The sequence below is a fragment of the Mirounga leonina genome, unplaced genomic scaffold (assembly GCF_011800145.1).
Source record: "Mirounga leonina isolate KUSES-001 unplaced genomic scaffold, KU_Mleo_1.0 Mir_96, whole genome shotgun sequence".
NCBI classification, from domain to species: domain Eukaryota; kingdom Metazoa; phylum Chordata; class Mammalia; order Carnivora; family Phocidae; genus Mirounga; species Mirounga leonina.
Genome location: NW_023270871.1, coordinates 3645832 through 3673425, shown reverse-complemented (window position 1 = coordinate 3673425; position 27594 = coordinate 3645832).

Here is a 27594-nt window from a genome sequence, read left to right as displayed (position 1 = left end):
GGAAAGCTTGAAGGGAACAAAAGCTCCCGAGAGCAAACCTGAGCAGATTACTTAGCCCGGACCGGGCAAAGGTGGGGCAATTCCACCTCCGGCAAAGACATTTGGGAACCATGGCAACAGGCCCCTCCCCCAGAAGATCAGTGAGAACAGCCAGCCAAGACCAAGTTTACCGATCAATGAGAACGGCAGAACTCCAGCGCTAGGGGACTACTGCACATAGAATTCATGGCTTTTTTACCATGATTCTTTAGTCTTTCAAAGTTCATTTTTTTTTTAACTGTCTTTTTTCTTTTTTTTTTTGAATTTATCTTTTTCCCTTTTTCAACCAACATCTTATCAATCCCTTTTTAAAAAGAAACATTTTTATTTTCATTTTTATTTTTCATTTTTAGAGTCATATTCTATCCCTTCATAGTAGTTACCCGTATTTTTGGCATATATATATAATAAGTTGTTCTCTCTTTACAATTTTGAGATCGTTTCTTCTAACAGATCAAAATATACCCTAAATCTCTATTGTATGGTTTTTTCCTACTCCCCTGCCTGATCACATTCTCTTTTTTTTTTAAATCCTCTTCTTTCTTTTTTCAACCAACTTCTTATCAATTCCTTTTATAAAATTTTTTATAATTTCCATCTTTACAGTCATATTCTATCCCTTCATCATATCAACCCTTATTTTTGTACATATATAAGTTTTTTTTCTTTAAAATTTTGGGAGGCACTTTCTTCTAACAGACCAAATACACCCAAAATCTAGTGTGTGGCACTGATCTATATACCAGCCTGATCATATTTGGTCACATTCTGTTTATTTTTGTTTTGTTCGTTTTTGTTTGTTTTTATCTTTATCTTTTTCTTTTCCTTTTTTTTTTTCTTTTTTTCTTTTTCTTTTTTCTCTCTTTCCCTTTCTTTTCCCACTCCTTCAGGTCTTTTGTGATTTGTTTAGAGTATATTTTCTGGGAACATTGTTACCCTGTTAGCATTTTGTTCTCTCATTAATCTAGTCTCCTCTGGGCAAAATGACAAGACGGAAAAAATCACCTCAACAAAAAGAACAAGAGGTAGTACCGACTGCCAGGGACCTACTCAATACGGACATTAGTACGATGTCAGATCTAGAGTTCAAAATCATCACTTTAATCATCACTTGAAAAAAGCATGGAAGTTATTAGAGAAACCCTTTCTAGAGAAGTAAAAGAACTAAAATCTAACCAAGTAGAAATCAAAAAGGCTATTAATGAGGTGCAATCAAATATGGGGGCACTAACTGCTAGGATAAATGAGGCAGAAGAGAGAATCAGTGATATAGAAGACCAAATGATGGAAAATAAAGAAGCTGAGAAAAAGAGAGATAAACAACTACTGGATCACGAGGGCAGAATTTGAGAGATAAGCAATACCATAAGATGAAACAACATTAGAATAATTGGGATCCCAGAAGAAGAAGAAAGAGAGAGAGGGGCAGAAGGTATAATGGAGCAAATTATAGCAGAGAACTTCCCTAATTTGGGGAAGGAAACAGGCATCAAAATCCAGGAGACACAGAGAACCCCCCTCAAAATCAGTAAAAATAGGTCAACACCCCAACATCTAATAGTAAAACTTATGAGTCTCAGAGACAAAGAGAAAATCCTGAAAGCAGCTCGGGAGAAGAGATATGTAACCTACAATGGTAGAAACATTAGATTGGCAACAGACCTATACACAGAGACCTGGCAGGCCAGAAGGGACTGGCAGGATATATTCAGAGCACTAAATGAGAAAAATATGCAGCCAAGAATACTATATCCAGCTAGGCTGTCATTGAAAATAGAAGGAGAGATAAAAAGCTTCCAGGACAAACAAAAACTAAAGGAATTTGCAAATATGAAACCAGCCCTACAAGAAATATTGAAAGGGGTCCTCTAAGCAAAGAGAGAGCCTAAAAGCAACATAGACCAGAAAGGAACACAGACAATATACAGCAACAGTCACCTTACAGGCAATACAATGGCACTAAATTCCTATCTTTCAATAGTTACCCTGAATGTAAATGGGCTAAATGCCCCAATCAAAAGACACAGGCTATCAGATTGGATTAAAAAACAAGACCCATCGATACACTGTCTGCAAGAGACTCATTTTAGACCCAAAGACACCCCCAGATTGAAAGTGAGGGGGTGGAAAACCATTTACCATGCTAATGGACACCAAAAGAAAGCTGGGGTGGCAATCCTTATATCAGACAAATTTTTGTCTGATTTTAAACCAAAGACTGTAATAAGAGAAGAGGAAGGACACTATATCCTACTTAAAGGGTCTATCCAACAAGAAGATCTAACAATTGTAAATATCTATGCCCCTAACATGGGAGCAGCCAATTATATAAGCCAATTAATAACAAAAGCAAAGAAACACATCGACAACAATACAATAATAGTAGGGGACTTTAACACCCCCCTCACTGAAATGGACAGATCGTCTAAGCAAAAGATCAACAAGGAAATAAAGACTTTAAATGACACACTGGACCAAATGGACTTCACAGACATATTCAGAACATTCCATCCCAAAGCAACGGAATACACATTCTTCTCTAGTGCCCATGGAACATTCTCCAGAATAGATCACATCCTAGGTCACAAATCAGGTCTCAACCGGTACCAAAAGACTGGGATCATTCCCTGCCTATTTTCAGACCACAATGCTTTGAAACTAGAACTCAATCACAAGAGGAAAGTCAGAAAGAACTCAAATACATGGAGGCTAAAGAGCATCCTACTAAGGAATGAATGGGTCAACCAGGAAATTAAAGAAGAATTAAAAAAATTCATGGAAACCAATGAAAATGAAAACCCAACTATTCAAAATCTTTGGGATGCAGCAAAGGCAGTCCTAAGAGGAAAGTATATAGCAATACAAGCCTTTCTCAAGAAACAAGAAAGATCTCAAGTACACAACCTAACCCTACACCTAAAGGAGCTGGAGAAAGAACAGCAAATAAAGCCTAAACCCAGCAGGAGAAGAGAAATAATAAATAAAGATCAGAGCAGAAATCTATGAAATAGAAACTAAAAGAACAGTAGAACAGATCAACGAAACTAGGAGTTGGTTCTTTGAAAGAACGAACAAGATTGATAAACCCCTGGCCAGACTTATCAAAAAGAAAAGAGAAATGACCCAAATCAACAAAATCATGAATGAAAGAGGAGAGATCACAACCAACACCAAAGAAATACAAGCAATTATAAGAACATATTATGAGCAACTCTATGCCAGCAAATTCGATAACCTGGAAGAAATGGATGCATTCCTAGAGATGTATCAACTACCAAAACTGAAGCAGGAAGAAATAGAAAACCTGAACAGACCTATAACCACTAAGGAAATTGAAGCAGTCATCAAAAATCTCTCAACAAACAAAAGCCCAGGGCCAGATGGCTTCCCAGGGGAATTCTACCAAACATTTAAAGAAGAATTAATACCTATTCTTCTGAAACTGTTCCAAAAAATAGAAATGGAAGGAAAACTTCCAAACTCATTTTATGAGGCCACCATTACCTTGATCCCAAAACCAGACAAAGACCCCATCAAAAAGGAGAACTACAGACCAATATCCCTGATGAACATGGATGCAAAATTCTCACCAAAATACTAGCCAATAGGATCCAACAGTCCATTAAAAGGATTATTCACCACGACCAAGTGGGATTTACCCCTGGGCTGCAAGATTGGTTCAACATCCGCAAATCAATCAATGTGATACAATACATTAACAAAAGAAAGAACTAGAATCATATGATCCTCTCAATAGATGCAGAAAAAGCATTTGACAAAGTACAGCATCCTTTCTTGATCAAAACTCTTCAGAGTATAGGCATCGAGGGTACATACCTCAATATGATAAAAGCCATCTATGAAAAACCTACAGCGAATATCATTCTCAATGGGGAAAAACTGAGAGCTTTCCCCCTAAGGTCAGGAACGCGGCAGGGATGTCCACTATCACCACTGCTATTCAACATAGTATTAGAAGTCCTAGCCACAGCAATCAGACAACAAAAAGAAATAAAAGGCATCCAAATTGGCAAAGAAGAAGTCAAACTCTCACTCTTTGCAGATGATATGATACTTTATGTGGAAAACCCCAAAGACTCCACCCCAAAACTGCTAGAACTCATACAGGAATTCAGTAAAGTGGTAGGATATAAAATCAATGCACAGAAGTCAGTGGCATTCCTATACACCAACAACAAGACAGAAGAAAGAGAAATTAAAGAGTTGATCCCATTTACAATTGCACCCAAAACCATAAGATACCTAGGCATAAATCTAACCAAAGAGGCAAAGGATCTGTACTCAGAAAACTATAAAATACTCATGAAAGAAATTGAGGAAGACACAAAGAAATGGAAAAAACGTTCCATGCTCATGGATTGGAAGAACAAATATTGTGAAGATGTCAATGCTACCTAGAGCAATCTACACATTCAATGCAATCCCCATCAAAATACCATCCACTTTTTTCAAAGAAATGGAACAAATCATCCTAAAATTTGTATGGAACCAGAAAAGACCCTGAATAGCCAGAGGAATGTTGAAAAAGAAAAGCAAAGCTGGCGGCATCACAATTCCGGACTTCCAGCTCTATTACAAAGCTGTCATCATCAAGACAGTATGGTACTGGCACAAAAACAGACACATAGATCAATGGAACAGAATAGAGAGTCCAAAAATGGACCCTCAACTCTATGGTCAACTAATCTTTGACAAAGCAGGAAAGAATGTCCAATGGAAAAAAGACAGTCTCTTCAACAAATGGTGTTGGGGAAATTGGATAGCCACATGCAGAAGAATGAAACTGGACCATTTCCTTACACCACACACAAAAATAGACTCCAAATGGTTGAAAGACCTCAATGTGAGACAGGAGTCCATCAAAATCCTAAAGGAGAACACAGGCAGCAACCTCTTCGACCTCAGCCACAGCAACTTCTTCCCAGAAACATCGCCAAAGGCAAGGGAAGCAAGGGCAAAAATGAACTATTGGGACTTCATCAAGATAAAAAGCTTTTGCACCGCAAAGGAAACAGTCAACAAAACCAAAAGACAACCGACAGAATGGGAGAAGATATTTGCAAATGACATATCAGATAAAGGGCTAGTATCCCAAATCTATAAAGAACTTATCAAACTCAACACCCAAAGAACAAAGAATCCAATCAAGAAATGGGCAGAAGACATGAACAGACATTTTTCCAAAGAAGACATCCAAATGGCCAACAGGCACATAAAAAGAGCTCAATATCGCTCGGCATCAGGGAAATCCAAATCAAACCCTCAATGAGATACCACCTCACAGCAGTCAGAATGGCTAAAATTAACAAGTCAGGAAATGACAGATGTTGGCAGGGATGCGGAGAAAGGGGAACCCTCCTACACTGTTGGTGGGAATGCAAGCTGGTGCAGCCACTCTGGAAAACAGTATGGAGGTTCCTCAAAAAGTAGAAAATAGAGCTACCCTACGACCCAGCAATTGCACTACTGGGTATTTACCCCAAAGATACAAAAGTAGGGATCCGAAAGGGTACATGCACCCAATGTTTATAGCAGCAATGTCCACAATAGCCAAACTGTGGAAAGAGCCAAGATGTCCACCGACAGATGAATGGATAAAGAAGATGTGGTATATATATACAATGGAATATTATGCAGCCATCAAAAGGAATGAGATCTTGCCATTTGCAACGACGTGGATGGAACTGGAGGGTATTATGCTGAGCGAAATAAGTCAAACAGAGAAAGACATGTATCATATGACCTCACTGATATGAGGAATTCTTAATCTCAGGAAACAAACAGAGGGTTGCTGGAGTGGGGGGTGGGGTGGGAGGGATGGGGTGACTGGGTGATAGACACTGGGGAGGGTATGTGCTCTAGTAAGCGCTGTGAATTGTGCAAGACTGTTGAATCTCAGATCTGTACCTCTGAAACAAATAATGCAATATATGTTAAGAAAAAAAAAAAAAGAAGAAGAAGAAGAAGATAGCAGGAGGGGAAGAATGAAGGGGAGGAAATCAGAGGGGTAGACGAACCATGAGAGATGATGGACTCTGAAAAACAAACTGAGGGTTCTAGAGGGGAGGGGGGTGGGAGGATGGGTTAGCCTGGTGATGGGTATTGAGGATGGCATGTTCTGCATGGAGCACTGGGTGTTATGCACAAACAATGAATCATGGAACACTACATCTAAAACTAATGATGCAATGTATGGGGGTTAACATAACAATAAAAAAATAATAATATATTGACTGTGGTTACCCAATTGTATGAGTTTGCCAACTTTTCTAGAACTGTATGCTGTATGTAAATTATACCTCAATTAGTCGGATATTTAAAAGATTGCATATCATTTCTTTTCTATTTTTTAATTTTCTTCTCTCTATATTTCCTTAACATTCTTTCATAGCTAATATTTCCTGAGTGCTCAGTATCTGTCAGGTATAAAGCTAAATGTTTAATATTATGTTGAACCATTTCAAATTGCAATTTTCATCGGTCAAAAGATGGCCAAATATCAGCTATTTCATGTGCTTTAGACTTAATATTTACCACAACCCTTTGGTGTAGATACTATTATTATCTTCATTTTGAGGTACAGAATGAGGCTCAGGGTGGTTAAGTAATTTTCCCCAAAACACAGTGAGGAGTGAAGCCAGTTCCAAAAAATACATATGCTTCATGGAGCAAAGTGGTAAAACACAGAGATTCCCAAAAGAAGAAAAAGACCCACCCACAATACCATCACCCAAAGTGATAACATCTAGGTCCATTATCATCAAATATTTTCCTAAGCATTCAATAAGAATTATTCTGAGGCTTTTTTTCTTAATAATTGAAGAAGAGAGATACAGACATTGAATAACTACAGTGGAGTTATAAATGAAGATTTTTGTCTTATTTCAGCTTGCCAGGCATTTTGATAATTGAAAACCAGTTTAATGCTATTTTCCGCACTAACAGTTTTAATTTTTACAATTCATCTTCTCTTCTCTTCACTTTCTATCCCTTAATGGTGGAGTCACCGTCACATATTTAAGATGGCTATTGATAATTATCGCGAGTTTCCAATGCAATGGTAGCACTTAGAAAGAGCCTAAGAATACAGGTGTCCATGTAACTAATTACCACATGAATTTACCTCAAGGCCCTCCTTATCGTCTCCCTCCTGTGAGTCATTGATAACTTGCCCGCTCCAGATGAATTCACTGTGTCAGAAATAGAGAAAAAGCATTGTAGAGTTAATTCCAGCTGCCAGAGAAGCTCAATAAGCCCCCAAGAAGCTTTTGAAAAATCAAAAAACTCTTAAAAAGGTCTTTAAAAGTAGTTTCTCATGTTTGGCCCCAACAGAGTGATAATGCTTCTTTAAAGATAGTGGACGTATGAGCCAATCAATACACTATTAAGACACTGACAGCACTGAGATAGGATTACATGGTGAAGAAATTGTGAAACCTTTAACTTTTCATTTTCAGCAAGAAGAATTGAGGGAAGTGGCTTTTTTAAATTTATTTTTATCTGAATAGCCTTAGGTAATACAATTTTTCATTTCAGTTCAGGAAGTTCACCGTCAGTCCACATGTAACCAAGGGATCAAGTTAACTCCATATCTTTTTTTATAACATGACTTTATCCTCAAGTCTAGTCCAGCTTCCTGGTTTGGTGGGAAAATACAACTACTTAACTCAATAAAGACTTTTTCCAATTATTGCCCTTATTCCATTATTGAAACTATAGGAGCTTAACCAGATTGACTTACAAAGTAATCTGGCTGCACTTACACATTAACTTGAGGTCTGAAACACTTTCTAAATGGAAGTCAGTGGTCTATAAGAGATTTTTAAGGCTGGAAGGATCTGTAGAAGTCATTGTATTCCACTTCTAATTTCACAGATAATAAAACGGAGACCCAGAGAAGTTGACTTCTTAAGACCACACAGATGGATGGATGATACTGGAGTTCAAAATCATCCTACAACCCCAACCTGTAGAATAGACTAATGACTTTCTACTCAAGGTGTACCTTAGTCATCACTTTAGAGAGCTTAAAAAAAACCCTGAAGCCTAAGCTGTACCTCAAACTAATTAAATTAGACTCTCTGGAGTGGGACCCAGGCATCAATGTGTTTTAAACTTTGGGGGAAAGCCTGATGTTCATTCTCTCAAGTGCAGGGAATCATTGGGTGGAGCTCCTTGCTTTTTTGGGTGTTCATTTTTATAAAGTCAGAGATCATCATTACTAGAAACATCTGACATGCATGCTTTTGAACATACTCCAGATCAAATTTTGTCCTTTCAATTTTAATGACATGTGGAAGTCATTAGCACTATTTTACAAATATTTTTAGCTCTCTGTCTTCCGGTACTTGGTAGGATTACAATTCCTGCCCCCTTGTGGTTGAGTGGGGCACGTGACCAATGCTGGTCAATGAGTTGAGAATAAACATGACTTTGGGCTGGAGCACTTAATTGCTGGTCCAAGCCCTTCCAAAGTTCTCATTCTGTCTGTCACAATAATTATCCATGTTTCACAGAGTGGCAATTCTGTAGCCCTGGGTCCCAGAGTGAAGTCAACACTCACAATGGAAGCCAACACTCACATGGATGAAAAATAGATCTGGGTTTTTTTGTTTTTTTAAGCCACTGAGATTTTTAGGTTGTGTGTTATCACAGGATAACCTAAGCCATCTTGAAAGATTCGGTACGTAATCCTAAAGTTAGTATTCTAGGTAAAATAAATTATTTTTAAAATTAATATATTTTCTCCCCCAAAATCAGTATTCAAGATTTCATTGTTTTCCCCTTTTCTGCTGAGAAGGGATCATAAATATTTAATCTCAAACTCAAATTTTTGAAAGTCTTGTCTTGTTCCCAACACTGATAGTGTTATTTCCATGTATCATCAAAAGTCAACTAAACGAATCACACAGAAGATTCCCAGATGTTCAGAAATGAGAAGCTGTCTTTAAGAGACTTAAGTCTTTTCAACACACAAAGGGATTTCCCCTAACATTACTGCTGTTGTAATATTTACCAATCGACTCACACTTGAAATTATGTTTGTCTTTTTATACCATTAAGTTGTTGCTTTAAAGTTGTTTAGAATTTAAAAAGTCTCCAATGGGGCCACTCACTTGCTATTAAAATCCAAACAGTTATATGACTTATGACCCAAGTCACTGGCAGACAATCACTCCAGGGTCTGGAGATAAGACCTCTAACTTACTTCTTGAGTTCAAATCTTAATATTCTTATTCCTGAATATAGTATCTGCCCCCCACTTTTTTTTCCCTTCAAGTTTTGGTAATAACAGGGGTCCACTGGAGCCCATGTATATGAAGGGACTGTCTTGGAGGAAAGGCTCCAACTCAACCTGCAGGTGGCGGAGGCAAAATGCACCAGCACCAACTATGGGCTTAATCCAGCCAAGATGGTATCATGGGATGGGGAGAAATAAATTATGGGTAACTGAGGGTCAGAGCCATGGGGATAAATGGCTAAGAAAAGGCTGGGGAGACACCACACCAGTTCTAATAACCCCTAGCCAATTAATAATAAGTGAACTTCCCATGCAGCCAAACACAACTGAGAGAACAATCCAGCATTGTAAGGGTGAAGTGGGGTGAATTTGTTGACCTAATAATGAGCTTCTTCCTCTTCTAACATGTATGAATCTGTGACTAGCACTGGAGCATCGTTACACTGTGCTTCCAAGTCAGGGTGGTCCTTCAAAGGCTTCTCTGAGCCTGCAGGGTCTCATTTTATGTAGTTGATGAAACATCCATTTTCAACATTTACCTTCATCCCTTTGTTTCCTCTGGGAAATTTCTTCCCACCCCCAGGAATCAATCTTGCAGCTCAATGGTGGCTCCACAACTTCAAGAATAAAGGAGGTGAAGTTAGTTTGCAAAACAGTCAAGAACTTTCTAAGAATGCCATTTTTTCTCTGAAAAGGGAATACATTTCTATTGACTGAAGATTAAAATCTGCAGTTTGCTCCAAAAGTATGATCCATGAGCAGTGACTGGGAAGTTACTGTGGTGTAGAAGAGAGACTATCACATCTGGAAAATGAAGGGCTTCAGATTCAACCAATTCTGCAACTGTGAGAAAATGAGATATACTTTCAGACCTTAGGCTTTTTATTCTGTAAAATGGGATAATAATAAACCTACTCTTTCTTAGCTATTACACTGGGATCCACTTGGATAACATACTTTTCAAACTCTGGGCTTAATATTGCTATTGATATAAGAGTATCTGAAGGTTTAATCATAATCACTAATGAAAATGGGTTTTGAAAAGCAACAAAAGGAAATGTTACAATGATTGCTATTTGCTTTTCAAATCCCAAAATTGACAGAGTTCTGGAAAAGTATGTTAGTTTTAATAAATACTCTGAGGCTATTATTGCCCGCGTAGGACTTGTACATTTCAAGGGAGTCATCTAGTAACTAATAAGTAGTCCATACCTCAGAGGCTGTAAGCACTTCAGCTATCTTTATCCCTGATCCATACCAGAGATTTTTCTAAGTAGCAAAATATATATTAGCGATGGGTTTTCATTGCCAAAAACAGCACTGCTTAATGTATGTGGATTGGCTAGGGCAGTGGTCCGAAAACCTGTTTTTGTTTTTTAAGATTTTATTTTTATTTATTTGTCAGGGAGAGAGAGAGAGCACAAGCAGGGGCAACAGTAGGGGGAGAGGGAGAAGCAGGCTCCCAGCTGAGCAGGGAGCGCGATGCAGGACCCTGGGATCATGACCTGAGCTGAAGGCAGATGCTAAACCAACTGAGCCACCCAGGTGTCCCCAGAAAACATGTTTTGTAAAGGTTTGATGTTATTTTTGGCTTCGCAGGTAAACGGCCTCTGTCATATCACTCAACTCCGCCCCTGCAGCACAGGATGAGCCACAGACAATATGTAAATGAATTGGCCTGGCTGTGTTCCAATAAAACTTTACTGACAGGCACAGACCAGATTTGGCCTGTACACCATAGTTTGTCAACTGCTAAGCTAGAATAACGTAGAAACACTGCCTGTCCTTGAATGGACAGGGTTTAAGGACCAAAATCTCTTCACATATTAAAATGGTTCCCAAGGTGGAGTTCTAAAATAGTCCTAAGTCCACTGTTGGCTTGGAGGATTCTGGTTACCTGATGGCAACTACAAGGTTAACTGAACCCTGTCTCTACAATGTTATGGCATTTGCCCCGAACGTGCCATTTAAATGGGGAGTAATTGGCGTATTTAAAAGGGCAAAGATCTGGAGTCATTGAGTTGCATGCTTTCATGCCTGCCTGTCAATAACTGTTGGTGTGGCAGCATGATCTGTCTGAGTCTTGCTTTTCTTACTTGTAGCATGATAATGGGCTTGGAGTCCTCACCCACCTCTGATGATGGATATACAACCCACATGAATAAAAGAGCCTGGAAACCTATGCTGCCAAATTGGCTTTGGCCAGTTCACAACAGAAGTCGAAAACAGACAGGAGGGAGACAGAATCACCAATTAAGGAAAGAAAAACTGATTCTAGAGAAAGGCAAAGGGTGGGCGCCTGGGTGGCTCAGTGGTTAAGCGTCTGCCTTCAGCTCAGGTCATGATCCCAGGATCCTGGGATCAAGTCCCACATCGCGCTCCCTGCTCGGCAGGAAGCCTGCTTCTCCCTCTCCCACTCCCCCTGCTTGTGTTCCTGCTCTCGCTGTCTCTCTCTCTGTCAAATAAATAAAATCTTTAAAAAAAAAAAGAGAGAGAAAGGCAAAGGGCAAGCAAAACAGCCCTGCTCATGATGTCATAACAGCCCAGGCTCCTGTATCATTCGGAACCCAGTCCTTCATAGTCAAAGATGACATTATCTCTGCATGTCTTTGTGGCTGGAGAGACCACCCCCAGATTTAACAGCCCTTTCAACTCAGTGGAAGACAGTTCTTTGACTTGGGGCAGCAATTACTTTTACAAAGGTTATTATTGTTGGCAACTTCGCTGCTTCGAATCCTGGTATGTGCTTAGAAAGATCTCCTCATTTCCAGCTGCTGGTCACCAGGCAGAATTTCCAACAACCCTTTTATAGGGCTTGTAAGGATTAAGTGGAACAAAGTATGTGAGGCCTGGCTTTTAGTAAACACTCTATAAATGTGAGGTGTTTATTATCATCTCCCAAATATAATGAGGCTTCTGTCCCACAGAGATCTTGGGCTTTTTTTTTTTTAAGTCCCCGGTCTTCCCCTTGTGATTTTGTTCACAGAATTCTATAATTTTAGGACAGAAAAGGCCATTCAAGACCATCTAACCCAATTTCCTAATTTAATTTTGAAAACCTGATCCTGATTGGTGACAAGGTTTGAGGAATTTCCTTCTTATCTATACATTCCCATATGGAGACATAAACCACATTAATACTTAAAGCGGGCTTTAAAATTATGTAGCCAACAAAAGGGAACTAGAATGCATTAATCTATTTCAACCAGAACATGGGTCAAAAAATAGTTAAAAACTACAGAGGGTGCCTGGGTGGCTCAGTCAGTTAAGTGTCTGCCTTCGGCTCAGGTCATGATCTCAGGGTCCTGGGATGGAGCCCCACATCAGGCTCCCTGCTCAGTGGGCAGCCTTCTTCTCCCTCTCCCTCTGCCCCTCCCCACCGTTTGTGCTCTCTCTCTGCTCTGTCTTGCTCTCTCAAAAAAATAAATAAAATCTTAAAGAAAAAAAAAAAAACTACAGAAAAATAAAATATGGAGTAACTTTAACTCAAATCACTGTAATATAAATATTTCACTTTTTTAAAAAGATTTTTATGTATTTATTTGTCAGAGAGAGAGAGGGAGAGAGAGCACGCACACAAGCAGGGAGAGCGGCAGACAGAGGGAGAAGCAGACTCCCCACGGAGCAGGGAGCCAGATGTGGAATTCGATCCCAGGACCCTGGGATCATGACCTGAGCCAAAGGCAGACCATTAACCGACTGAGCCACCCAGGCATCCCAATATAAATATTTCAAATAAAAATACTCTTTCTTTATCCTCTAAGATTGGGGAGAGGATGAAATAATTTCTGAAAGCATCATGGAAAGTTCATTCATTCATTCATACATTCAATCAACACATTTTCATAAAATACCTACATTGCTAGGTTTTCCTTATAATGTTAGGACTAATAATTATAAATGTATAACTCCCAAAAACTATATCTCCAGCCATAACCAGCCTCTCTCTTTGCATTTCCATGTCCTTCCCCAGTTGTGTAGAGATGACCTGAACTTCATTCATTCAGTGAATATTCCTCAGGCCCCGATTCAGGGTCAGTCATAATTCTGGGCATAGGGTACACAGCAATGAATAAGGCGGACAATCCTTATTCAACTCCTATGGAGTTGAGGTTCTGAGAACTTTCCATAGTGAGTAGTCCTTCATGCCTAAACCTGTTGAAACCTAAATTCATTCAGATTCCACACAGTTGTGTGAAGTTCCAAACAGTTGTGAAGTTCATACTGTTTACCAGCATTTTCACATGCATCCTCTCTTTCTCCCTCACAACAACCCTGTAAAGTAAGCATTGCTATCCTAATTTGTCCACATCACACAGTTCTAGTAAGTGGTGGAGCCAGAACTCAAACGTAGGTCTTCTAACTTCAGGCCCTGTGGGGCGGCTCTCTCTCTCTCTCTCTCTCCACATTTGTACAATGAAATCTTTTCCAGGTAGCTGCCCTCCCAACCTGTGCATTTCCTGGCACCTTCAGCCAGGCAGGCCTTAATTCTAAATGTCACTAGCCTACCCGCCTTCACTCCTCTCATACTTCCCCCTCCCCCAAGCCCCACCATCTCTGCATCTTGTAAATTTACTACTTTTGGTCTAGGCTGTTGTATCTACTTAGCCCTTCAGTTCAGCCCAGAGAGGCCAAACAAGTTGCTGGCTCTATGCATCATGGGAATTCTCTAGGGGAAGTTTTTCCTAGTGGCAGAGCCTGACACTGGTCATTGCAAAGACATTATTATGTAACTGTAGTCCTTCATGATATCTATCAGATTAAAACTGCCCCTATCTTCTGCTCCTTGGTATTTGGTTAACAGGCACCCTCACAGGCAGGCAGTCCCACTGTGTGCCCAGGAGGAAAGGGGCAGTGGGTTTGGTGAGGGATTACCCGATCTCGGCCACAGGAGACTTCGAGATTCAAGAGAGTGGAAGGAAGTCCTGAAATAGTGTGTACTGTACCTTTCAGAAAGGAAACAGTCTCCTACAAACAACAAGACTCTTTTCTAGAAACTTCGATTTTAAGGAAAATGGTTTCATATGAATGAAATTTTTAAAAAAAGAATTCATCCCAAATCCGGTAATTTAGATACCAAGAAACCATTTTTTAGAATCTGAGCCCTAGGACAACAGTTCAGCCTTTGAAGACTGGTTTGGGGTTGTCCAATGGCCCCCCTTGGGCTGCCAGGTCTCCCTCTGGTGCTCCTGACCTGCCCGGGGCTTTGGCAATACCTAATGGTTTGTTTGTTTTAAATATTTATTTATTTGAGAGAGAGAGCACAAGTGGGAGGAGGGGCAGAGGGAGAGGGAGATAAGCAGACTCCATGCTGAGTGGGGAACCCACTCAGGCTAGATTCCAGGACTCTGAAATCACCAGGATCTGAGCCATACTCAAGAGTCAGAGGCTCAACCAACTGAGCCACCCAGGCGCCCCCTAATGGTTTAAAAGAAAGAATATGTGAGGTTCACAGAACAGAGTGGATCACAGTTGTTTTGAAGACTGAATCTGAAATTTTTACTTTATTCTCACAATTGGGAAAAATATGTGCTTTGGGTCAGACTCTTTTGCATTCTGAATGTTCAGTTATTCCCTATTCATGGACAGAGCGTGATTCTGACCTCAGGAATATTTATGCATACAGCAGGGCCAAGACCGAAGAATGGCCATCCGCCCTGGGCATTGGGATTTCCGTCCCCACTTAGCCTGTGTTAAAACGTCGGGGCTTCGGGGCGCCTGGGTGGCTCAGTTGGTTAAGCGACTGCCTTCGGCTCAGGTCATGGTCCTGGAGTCCCGGGATCGAGTCCCGCATCGGGCTCCCTGCTCAGCGGGGAGTCTGCCTCTCCCTCTGACCCTCCCCCCTCTCATGCTCTCTCTCTATCACTCTCTCTCTCAATAAATAAATAAAAATCTTAAAAAACAAAAACAAAAACAAAAAAACGTCGGGGCTTCATTCTGCAGCAAGCACACGTGCTCCATTTCCAGTAGACAGACCCTGTGTCTTGTCCCTTCTTGGCCCCCCAGCGATTTTCCCTGTTCTCCTGTGTGCTGGAAGGCAGACTTTAGCAAATCGATCCACATGCTTGTTTTCACTATTTCCAAAGGTGGTGCCTCTCCATAACCTGGCAAATCGTACATGAAAAGAACGAACAGGGAAACTCTGTGATGGAGCCCCACGAGGGATGTGGGCTGGCTGCACTGGGAATCAGCAGCCTTCAGCCTCAGACCAGTATTTGGAACCATTCAAGTGCCTGCTCCCAGGGAGCGAGCTCGCTCAGCTAAGGGCTGAGTTCTCACCTCCTGTGTGATGACACATGGAGAGTTGACAGAGTGGCCTCTGGGAAAACCCCTCAGTCCATTCCCAGACCAAGGAGAGGGGCCAAAGATTCGGACATGTATGTGGTGGCCACTGACCCTATTTATTCTCAGGAAGCGTTTAAGTCTCCAGCCACGCTCTTCTGAAATGATATGGCATCTGCCCTTACTAATGAGCCCCCTGACATGTGGTTTCTGCCGGAGAGTAAAAGAAATCACAGCCTTCATGGCACAAGCATTGATTGATAGCATTATGTATTCCACTGCGGCAGGGTCCAGGATAATACAAAGAATGGGAGAGTTTTATTTTTTTTAATTCTTCTGGGAACTCAAACACCGGCTTATTCAGAATTTAAGATGGCACACCAAATAAGCTCCAGTAAAGGCTAAACAGATTTCATGTAATTATAGATTTATTTTATAACTCTATTATACATTACATGATTGATTTCACTTACCAATTATACTGTTGCCTGTTACTAAGTTCATAGTCTAAAAATCATTCCAATGACCCTTTTTTCAGAAACCCTAGTGGAAATATTTTCTTGATTCTGCATCAAGTAGGTGATGCTTGCAGACAGGGAGCCTCATTTCCCCCTGCAGTCATTAGAAAGTGTGGCAGACTTATATTCAAACATGTATGAGGCAGACACAGTGAGCGCACACAGAATACGCCCTACTGAATGCAACTCAGACTGTCCTGGACTTGGCGGAACTTAGTTCAAGGTCAAACACCTGTGCCTTGTGTCTGGGGCGGGGTAGGGGTGTAAGTGCATGATGCCTGACTGTGTCCCCTGGACTGGCCATCTCACTAATTAGCATGAAGCAATACTGTGGAAACAGCCCATTCTCAATTACTTGGGGGCTCTTGTTCAGCTATTGAATTATCCAAAACCTCCACACTGTTTTCTTTTTCCCCTCGTTAGGATTAGCCCTAGAAGGTGATGATGTAATCTGCAATCTTACCTCTTTACAAAAGTTTTGGTGGGGCAGATATAAAAATCTACTGGGGGTGGGGGAGAGAGAGAACCATTAGCTAGTTATTGTGACTATTTTCACTGAAATTGATTCATCGTTATAGCCAGTAATCAAATGTTTCCCATATGTGCAAAACAATTCCCAGTCCTCAATGTACTTTCTTTCTCTCCCCACCTTCTTTTCTCCCTTTCTTTCTTTGTTGGCCCACTTCCTTCCAAGACAGAGAGGTGCTAAAAATCAGCAAAGTCAACGTCTCTTTTTCATTTACCAAGTACGTATGGTCATATACACTTTCTGATTTGATCCCCCACAAAAAGATCAGGATTTCCTTATTTTTCTAATGAGGAAATTGACAATCAGAGAGGCTGAGGGACTTGTCCAAGGCCACACAGCTAATAAACAGCCGAGATGAGATTCAAATGCAGGTTTTGTGATTCTGATGCTGTCAGCTTCTGTTCACCAAGGCTGCCCCACCTAAAATAGCATATTCTTCAGTGTGAACTGGCTAATGCTAAGGGGCCAGGCGTAGGTTAATGCTGAGTGAGAGAACTTCCTGCCGCAAGAGTAGGCTGACCTATAGACTATTTTCATTACATAGCATTCACCATCCATGGAGAGTCTTGAAATAATTCAGAGATGTACAACTGAGAGAAAAAAGCAAATGCAGAGGGCAAGTATGTTGTTCCCTTTGGCTTGCGTGGAGAGGGGGAAGTTGAGGCAGAATTCTACACACTGACCGCATATTCTTCGGACTTGACAAAATCCTACTGCTAAAGATCACTGTCCCTTGACCTTTGCAAGTTTTGAGCCACCTTATTCCTGACCTTCCAAAATCTGCAAACTTATGGGTGCTTGTTTATGAAATCATGGGCTTTTCAAAAATAGCTACAAGATGAAAATAATTAGGTAGGAGAATATCAATTAGCTAACCCTGTCTTGGGCACATAGTAGGTGCTCAATATAATAGCCGTGCTACTGCCATCGACCTTACTGTTGTTGTGGGTGTTAGAATGAGTCTGCTTTCCCCCTCGTTATGAAATAGCCAAGCTCTATTTCTTTACTTTGCCTCTGATACACCACATATAAACCCTTTGTCTGACATTGTGTAGCTTATTATTAAAGATAAGTGCAGTGACTGATGGTGATAACCAAGTCAGCTTTCATACCAAGTCCACTTGGATCTAGAATATGTTATAATCCCAATGCAGGACACTTCCACCAGGGTTGCTACAAAATATATAACTCGATTATTAGAGAAGTATTACTACATAGCCAGAGAGAGTCAATAAACTATGACGATAAACTGTGCCAAAGAATATATTTTCTTTCCTCCCTCCTTTCTCCTTCCCCTTCTTGTCTCCCCCTAACCAGGATGGTTCACGGTGTGTCACAGTTAAATACTTTGAAAGATAAAACAGAAAGCGTCTGGAAGTAGTAATCAGATTAGTATACAGTGGTTTGGTTGATGTTTGTTTCTCAATCCTGTCATTGTTTGATGATTGTTGTCTCCACTGGGATTTAAGGGTGGAAAGCCACTCCCTGCAAATCCTCTCCATGCCTGAATTTCCTCACTGGGCATTTGTTTTGGGAACTGCCTTCTCTTTTTGAAGAAGTCTCTTTAAAAAGGCAAACATCCTGGGAACAGTGACACTCAAGCCCTTACAGCTTGGGATCGAAAAGTTTATTGGATGCTTTCTTTTTTTTTTGACCTGAGTTACCCAAGGACTTTGAGAATGTTGAGCAAAGGGATGAGAAGGTGGAAGAAACAGAGAAGAATGGTGGGGAGGGAGATTTTCTAAAGATAAGCAGTATTTACCTCCCCATTTGCTCAGGACCGTCTTAGCTCTGAGTTCATTAACTCTGCAGTGCAAACACCTTCCAGTAAAGCCAGCCTGAACCTCTCTGATCCTCCTGCAGACCAGCTGACTTCTACAAACAGGCTTTCCATAAGGATTATCGAATAAACAAACAAGTGGGTTCACAGCAAGTGACTCAAGCCAAACTCTTCCATCTTCCCACACTAAATCTCCCAGCCTGCAGCCTCTGTGCCTACTCGGTCCGTTCCCACTCCTGTCAGTCCCAAGTTGTCCCTGTTCCTGTAAAAGACCAATCCTCCATTTGTGCTCTGGGTCTGGCCTCCTTTGTCCTCCTCCACCTTCTTTTTCCTTTATTCATTTATTCACCCTTTACATAAACATACTGACCTCTGTCAGCTCTCCTTCTTGGCCCCCTTTGCCCCTCCATCTTTCCTACCAGTTCTCCAGACAGAGATTGTCCATGGCTTTGCTCTACTCACCTCACTTTCTGAACTGCCCTTCTCCCTGATCTCACCCAGCCCCAAGACTTTAAGCAGCATCAGTATGCTGATGATGCTCATATTTACATTTCCAGCCTCAACCTGTCCCCTCCACCCCACTCTTACCCCTCTTTGGACTTGATATATCTGTGTGGATGACTAATGGGTTCCGAAAAGAGAACTATTGATTTCTGCATCTCCCCAGTCCAAAGTTACTCCTCCTTCCATCTTAACCATCTCAGTAAAACACTCTATTTTCCAACCAGGAAATCAAGGGAAAAAGCTAAGAGAATAGTTTTTATCTCCCCACGACAAATCTAATGGGAGATCCTGTCACCTCTCCCTCCAAAGCACATCCCCAATCTATCCAGTTTTCCTTATCTCCACTGGTGCCATTTTTGCCCACACCATTACCATGTTTTTCCTAAAATAACCTACAGGCTCCAAGATTCCTTATTTGTCTACATAACCCATGCTTCATGATGTCAGAATTATCTTTATAAAATATAAATACCACCATGTCTTATCTTTTCTTAAAACCCCCAGTTTTCCGTTGTACTTAGAATAAAATCAAAACTCTGTATTATGATAACCAGAGCCGCCATAAGAAACCCCTTAATGGACATAAATGAAAAACGCCTAAGCTCAGCAACACAAGTGTAGAAAATAGAGACTGTCCCGATGTCGACAGAACAAAAATTCCCTGTCCCTTAACCCAGCCATTATACCTCGGTGACACAGCTGGGTTAATCACAGAGTGCCTCGTGTTAGAGTTGGGCTTCCTCACAATGTGGAGGCTGGGTTCCTAGTGTAAGCATACCAGGAGGTGGGAGCACCAGGTAGAAGTGCTGTCTTTTTATGACCTAGCCTTGGTCATATCCTAGCCTAGTTCACATCCTGGGAGTAAGTAAATGGTAAATTCTACAGCATTACACAAAGTCTTGTAGTACTCTGCCTCCCAAACAAGTGTGAAAACTATTGGCATTGTCCAGCTGTTTCACTTTGTAATTGACGGATCAAAGGACTAAAGAGATGGTTGAGATCACCTATTGGGAGATTGCTTAAAGCACAGCCATTACCAATCTCTTTCCGTCTCTGCCTGACTTCAGAGGCCATTCTGGAAGAGATTGGGCAAGTACTCGGGTGCCACTGACATGTGGGATCGACTTGGAGAAAGTTTGGGGTCACCTGGGTTTCCCCTTGACATGAATCCGGAAGAGTTTTGTGTGGCAGTGGGAAATGGAGGGAGTACAGGATGAGCAGAAGGGGCCAGTGACTAGAAGGCGATAATAAAGCAAGGCAGTGTTTCTCGAAGTGCGGCTGATAGACCAGCTGCCTGAGAATCAGAATCACCCAGAGTGTTTGTCACAATGCGGGCTCCTGGGCCCCTCACCTTCTGAATCCCAATCTCTGGGAGTGCGGCCCAAGAAGCCATAATATAATGGGCTTTCAGTGGGTACTTATGCACTCCAATATTTGAGAATTCCTGAGACAGATGATGAAACTAACTCTGGTTTATAAAGTTGAGCCTGGCTCAGAACTATGTAACCAGCAAAAGGGGCATGAATATCTGTGTGTCACCAGGACAAAGCTCATCAAATACAGTGGAAAGATACTCTAGCAATGAAAGAGAAATGAAGATTTAAGTTTTCCTCAAAATAAAAACATAATTTAGGGGAAAGACTAATTAAATCTCAAAGTTTTCAGTTTGTACCCTTAACACGTGATTTGGCAATATCTGACAGCCTATTGTCACTGGCATTTTTAATAAATGAATCTCACCAAAAGGAAGTTTACAGTTTGACTTCAAAAACTCCATCTAGTGCTTCACAGAACTCAACCGGAGAAGGAACATATCTCTTTCAGCTGATTTGCACATGCAAGAGTCAGGAAGCATACATTTCCATAGAAGCCTAAAGATGAAAAGCCAGAACGCTATTTGTATTGGGGGCACTTATGATGTGATCCCATTCTGCTTTGCCCCACCACCCGTCCATGGTTTCCATTAATATCTTCTCTGCCTCGTCTCTGAAATCCTTCATCATCAATGGCTTATTGTTAAAAACTCTCTTCCTTAGCTTCAGGCCACTTTTACCAGACGGCTCCATGTTCCCCTGCCCCCAACCAAGCATTCCTTTTTTCCTGACTACAAAAGAATTAACTTCCTGATGATGTGCAACCATTTTGAGGATGTGAAGGCTCTCTCTGTCCACACCAATGGGATTTAGACCTCAGGTCTCACTGGGCTGGTAAGACACCCTCACCCATCTAATGAACACCCCCAAATGTCACAGAGACTCCCAGAGAGCTTCACCCTAGGCAGCTAACAATCTCCATGGCAATAGCCATCCATCTGCCTAACTCTTCCAGATAAGTTTTCTCTCCCTGGGGAGTGCTGATGCTGGAGCCTGTATTAATAGATCACACTTTGCATTCTTATCCCACATATCGTTCTTAAAAAGATGTTCTTTAACTTTGTCTCTGAAAGCAAAATCCTTGCTCTTACTGTCGATGTCTCTGCCTCCTCTCCACCCTGCCCCCTCTCCTTCGCATGCCCCCACACACATTGCACATTGGCGGGCTATTAAACTACTTTAATACAGTTGCACTTTGTTTGCTCCATATCTATGTTTTTGGCTTTCTGAGAGGAGGGATTGTGCTAGGCGGGACTATTTGATTGGAGAATTGTTTAGACTATGGCAAGGAGGATAGTTAAACAGGATTTTTCATGTAGTTAAATTTCAAGGCAAAAAGAAGGCATCATTAATGCACAGAAAAGAAAAAAATGAACAAGTTGGCATAGATAGGACACTTAGGTCATACTAAAACAAGAGTCAACACACAGCTTCATCTCAGCTTCAATGAATTGGAATTTTAACTTGGAAATGGAATCCAACTGCTGAACATTTCAGTCTGCAAAGAGGTAGAATCAGAAAAATTTTAAAAATATATGCTCATGAGCATAAACCAAAACTTTCGTATCAGTACTTCCTAAAATCCAATGTCTTCATTTCTTTGTAATTCTTCCTCATGTTTCCTGTAGTGGGGGCTCAGCCAGTGGGATGGCCTTTCTTTCTCCACTGCTCTTTATACAACTTACAGAGATTAGAAGGCATAAGCTTTATGTCAAAATGGCACCCAAATTCTGATCCTACAGTGAAGCACATCTTAGTTGAAGAGAGAGGTTGGATGAACTCAAACCCCCACTGGCGACAGAGCAAGGCAATACAATCTAATGAAACACATGGGTGGCTGGGAGCTAAAGACCAGGTTCTGAGCTTGACTTTTCCACTTTCTGGATGGTCTTCGGTGAACCTTTTAACTTATCTAGGTATCAGTGTTTTCATCTCTGAATAAGTTGAATGAATTCAAATTTCTTTATAGCTCCAAATTCAGAAATTACTACCACTCCAGAACTAATATTTCTTTTTACACTTCTGGTTCATCTTGCAGAGGAAACTAAGCATGGTTTTCTTAACCGCATAAGTGCTACAGTAAGTCACTTGCCAGTGTTATTAGAATGAATCAAAAACTATTTTGTTCATCTCATTTTCATTTGCTGTCAAAAAAGTCTGCTCCTCATGCTCAAAATGCTTCCCATTGAAATAGCAGAGCTGCCTGCCTAGCCACCTTCATTTTATATGACATCTTTCCTCTACACCAAATCTCCAAGCACTTTACAGAGCTTCTGTTATAAGTCACACAATTATGGAATTACAGAGACAGGGGAGAAAGGAGGTTGAGGAACACGCAAGGAAGAAAAGACATGAAATGCGGACATTTTTCCCCACATTTTTCATGTGTATACCAATATAAAGAAATTCTGCCCCCACTAGCGAATAACGTGGGCTAAGAATCCCAACCGCCCAGGGCTTTTTAGATGTGATGGGACTTGTTCTCTTTGCTATTGCGTGTATTATGAGTTCAAAGAGCTCAGACAAAATCTTACTAATTTGAAAGGCCATGTTTTCAAGTGGATATGCTGGAGGTTCCAAAGTTTGTAAGCTTAGAAACCTGGGCAGCATGTGGGTCTCTGAATCGCAAACCAGAACATATCAAAGTAACACTGGTGCATCAGGAAAAGAAAATTTCCAAAATAAAAACCTTGCCTCAAACCAGAGGTTTATTGAATATCAAAATGGTGCTTTTCAGTTCAGTTAATAGTTACTAATGGGTTGGATATACCAAGCACGGATGTTAACATGACATGACAAACTTTTGGAAATAAGAAGCTCCCGTATCCTGATGGTCCAGATGCCAGATATACCTCCTCCCCTTAGACACACATCTAGAAAGAGGTGAGTACATCCCATGCCACGGCTGATGCTCATTCATTCTCCACATCATCAATAATTAGTGTAAATTAATTATTTTAAATTATAATTGCTGTATAATTATATGTATGTAAATTGTCATTATTATCATTGTAAATAATTCATAATAAATTAATGATGTGTATTAAACATCATTGCCACCTCTTTTTTTCAACACACTTGAGCTAATTTTGTCAAAAAGAAATAGCTATTGCCTTCTTTGATTATAAAAGCAATATATACTCAAAGTAAAAAAAAAAAAAAAAAAGGAAAGAAAAAGCAAGCAAAGCACATTGGAAGAAATCATATTATTTAGTCCACAAAGCCTTCTCATCCCTCTAAATTCCTGAAATTTGTTAACTATATGTACTACTCATTTGGATTCCCTGAAACATAGCGTCCTGACTTGAGACTTTTTTTTGGGGGGGGTCCTCTCCTCTCTGGCTCTGCCCAACAGGGGAGGGAGTTCCTGTACTTCCCAAAGCCCCTTATCCCATTCTGGCCCTAGAGCCTCTTTTGTCTCCTTTACACAACATGAGTTCAAGTTTGCACTCCATATCTCTTCCCACCCTCTCAGCTTCTTGAGAGACCCTACTCCCTCCTGCCTTGACCTCAGAAGAGTGAGCCTTGAAAAGTTGACCTATCCCTTGGAAAAGTTGGTCAATCTCCACGGAGTCTGGGGGATGAGATGTCAATAAGAGGTGAGAGAGGGAGAAGGTCACCACTTTGTACAACTCCTGGGAGTGCACTCAATAGTGCTGCATTCTGTGTGAAGAGCATCCATGCAGCCCCCGACGAAAGCGGATGGTACCTCGGGAGCCATGTGACGAGCTGGCTTGGTGGCCAGCATGCTCTGAGGAGGACCATGAGCTGGCACAGACTAGGCACTCAGCGCACAATCTCCATTATTGTTGGGGGGGAGGGGCGATGGCTCACACTGTGGAGACTGATCCACCACTCAGACGCCGCCAGGCCTCCTAACAGGGCTGCCACTTGGCTTTGTCTATGCTGGTCAGACAGAAGTCCACCCACACTTTAGAATGACCTGTGGCTCATCTTGAAACAGACACCAGTGGCCCATTCTAGGACAATGCAAAAATCCTCCACTTTGTAAAATAATTCTACCCGATGCCCAAATGTGGTGAAAGACTGCCAGTCTGAGCCAGCAAACTATTCCACACCTCAGATGCCTTACATATCAATAGAACATGCAATCTGAAAGTATTCTAACAATGAGAAGGGAAAAAAGTAAAAGGCTTATGGAGACTACACATCATGCTTACAATTCACATAATTTCTGTTACCCTCCCCATACCTTTTTTGGTGCCAATGTGAGTCTTTTTAAAATTGAATTGATAAAACTGATGAAGTGCCCAACCTCTCTCTTTTACTTTCTCACATTTAAAACTCATCCCACTTCTGGGTCTGAGATTCAGAATTGGGTCAGAGTGATCAACATTTGAATTGTTCCCTCCTCCTCCATTCCCTTTCAGTCCTCCCTCAAGCCCAGGAACCTTGAACCCTGGCTGCTTTGGCTTCCCCATTTCCAGGAAATGCTCATGCATGAGCCTTTCCCTACACCTGTTTTCAAAATGCATCTCTCTTAGGCCTCATTCATTTACCTTCCAGGTAATAAAACTTGACGCATCGGTCTTTATTTATGACTGCTAATAACATTAAGTTATTACCCTTCCTATAACCAAGCACCTGCATGCATTTGCACATACACACATTTTAATAAAAGCCTTTCGTACTCTACACACAGGAATGAGCAGTGATGAAATCTTAAAGTGGCCACAGATGCAGATATTTGGGATTAAGATCACCTAAAACTATAACTAAAGTAACAACAGGGCAAACTTGATCATTACCATCTTCATTCAAAAAGAATCCTCTCCTGTCCCCTAACGAAATGTCCTAGATACAGTTAGAGGTCCCCTATCACTTTTCCCCATCACAGGGGACTATCTTCCCCTGGCAAAAACAGTGAAGATCTTACCCCTGAAGAGGAAGAGGTCCTTGTATTCTTAAAACCCCAGAATTGGACCTGGAGAGAATCTTACTGGCTGTCTTACTGGTCAGCAGGTTAGCTGCTGCTTCTAACAAATAGCCCTGAATCTCAGTGGCTTGAAAAACAAAAACAAGTGTATTCAATGCTTATGCTCCATGAGGATCAACCAGGGGTTCTGCTCCGCATTGTCCACACTCTGAGACTCAGCTGACAGAGCATCCACTTTCTGGAACATTTCTGGTTGCCATGGGAGAAGGAAAGACAGGGGGCGGGGGGGAAAGAATGAGAGCGTGTGCACAAGCAATTAACATACAGTCGGAAGTTCCCAGAACAGTTCCTCCAACACTCCATTCACCAACACAAGTCCACAGCCACACTTACTTCTCTGTGGGTGTGGAAGCACAAGTCTACCATCTGCCTGGAAGGGCAGTCCAAATATTGATGAAAATCCCAATGGATTAATTTGGAGTATCAAATACCATCATTTTACAGTAAAATGCCAAGAACAGAGCCTGGCATTTAGCAAGAGCTATTGTTACTGTTCTTGCTACCTATGGGAAAACAGATTGGGCGATCTGAAATGATGACCTGAAGTCACACACCTGACTGGGAACAGAACAGAAACGAGAACACATATTTACTGAATTCAAATTGGAGTTTTTTCCTCTTAGTTCATCTGAGGGCCTAGAAAAGACATGATCAAACACAACGATTGGACCACCACATTCAACTAGAGGACCACGATGGGTTTTGCTTTGTTTTCAGAGGGGGTTACTTTTCTCGAACGGAGGCCAGCAAACTTTTTCAGTAAGGGGCCAGTTAGTAAATGTTTTAAGCTTTGCAGGCCATAGGGTCCCTGTCACGCTACTCAACACTGCCACCATTGCCCAAAGCAGCCACAGACAATCCGTAAACCAGCAGGCACGTCTGCATTCCACTGGAACTTAATAAAAACAGACAGTGGGCTGGATTTGGCCAGCAAGCTGTTCGTTGCCCAACCCTCCTGTGGAGCATCCTTCACTGGAGAAAGACCGGTCAATGGAAAGTCAGAACAAACCCAAAGAAACCTTGTGCAGGTTACCTCGCTTTTTTACCTGGGGTTCCTCTTCAGTACAAAACCTACCCTACAGGGCTGTGGTGGGCCTACAGGTCGCTATGTGCAAGCACTTAGGAGAGCCCCCGGTAGGCAGCAAGTCCCCAAGTCTTCTCCGCGGAGCGTCACTGCCCCTTACTCTGGGCCAGCCACTGTCCCCAGTGCTGGGGGTTGGGCAGCAAACGAAACAAAGTCCCTGCTTTCCTGAAACTGGTACTCTGGTCCAACAAGTCAGACAAAGAAACAAGCAGATATGTAAGATGTCCAGAGGTGATAAGGACTGAAAAGGAAATAAAGCAGGTCACAGGGGGCAGCGGGGGCAGGGACAAGATTTCCAGCAGAGAACTCCACATAAGGAAGAAGCAAGCCACAGGATACCTGGAGATACGTGGGGCAAGCGTGCGTCAACACAGGTAAGAGCAAGGGCAAAATCCCTGAGGCAGGAGCCTGCGTGCGTGTTCCCGGAGGGGGAGAGGGCGCCTACAGGGTCATGGGAATCCATGGGGGCCAGGAGGATAAAGCTGAGTCCAGGGCAATGTGAAGAGGACAGGTCACAGACCCTGGTGAGGACTTGGGATGTTATTCTGCACAAGACGTGGAATATTATCATCATCATTGATTTTTGCCCACTTTTTTATCATTCTGCCCTCCTCTCCCCTCCCTTCTCCCTGCTGGTCCTCCTACCGTCCACCTTCTCCCCATCTACCTCTGCTGCTTTATCTGTGCTCCTCTAGGGGCTTTTTTGCCCTTTTGTAATCTTCTTTTGGGTAATACTTAGCTCAGTTGGTGGCACGTGAAACCAAGTTGCTCACTGCCCCTGGGAATAATCCAAAGGGAAGGTTGGCCCAGGCCAGGGCCTTCCAGGAGGATTTAACCTAATTCCTCAGATGCGGGCATCAGAAAGAAAAGGCTTAGGAAGAACAAGATGAGAATGAAAGCAAAGACCATCAAGAATGTTTTATTGTTATGTTTTAAACAAGATCCCAAAGCATTTAAAGAAATATGCAAGTGGTACTGGGTTGATGGAAGCGTGGTGGGGAAAAGATGGATGGCTAATCAATCCCTTCCATCCTCTTTGCCATGTGAGTTTGTGAGTAGGTGTGTGTTTATCCCAGGATTCAGGATATAACCAACTCTTGATTACCAGGGCTAAGGGATGTGACATAAATATTCCAAGTAGCTAAAAGTTGTTAAGTTCTTTCCACAGATAAATTTGTAAGATAAACTGCTGTGTTCTGGTTAAACAAATATTATGATGATATTATATATCATTATATATACGATGGTGGTGGATCTTTGGGTATG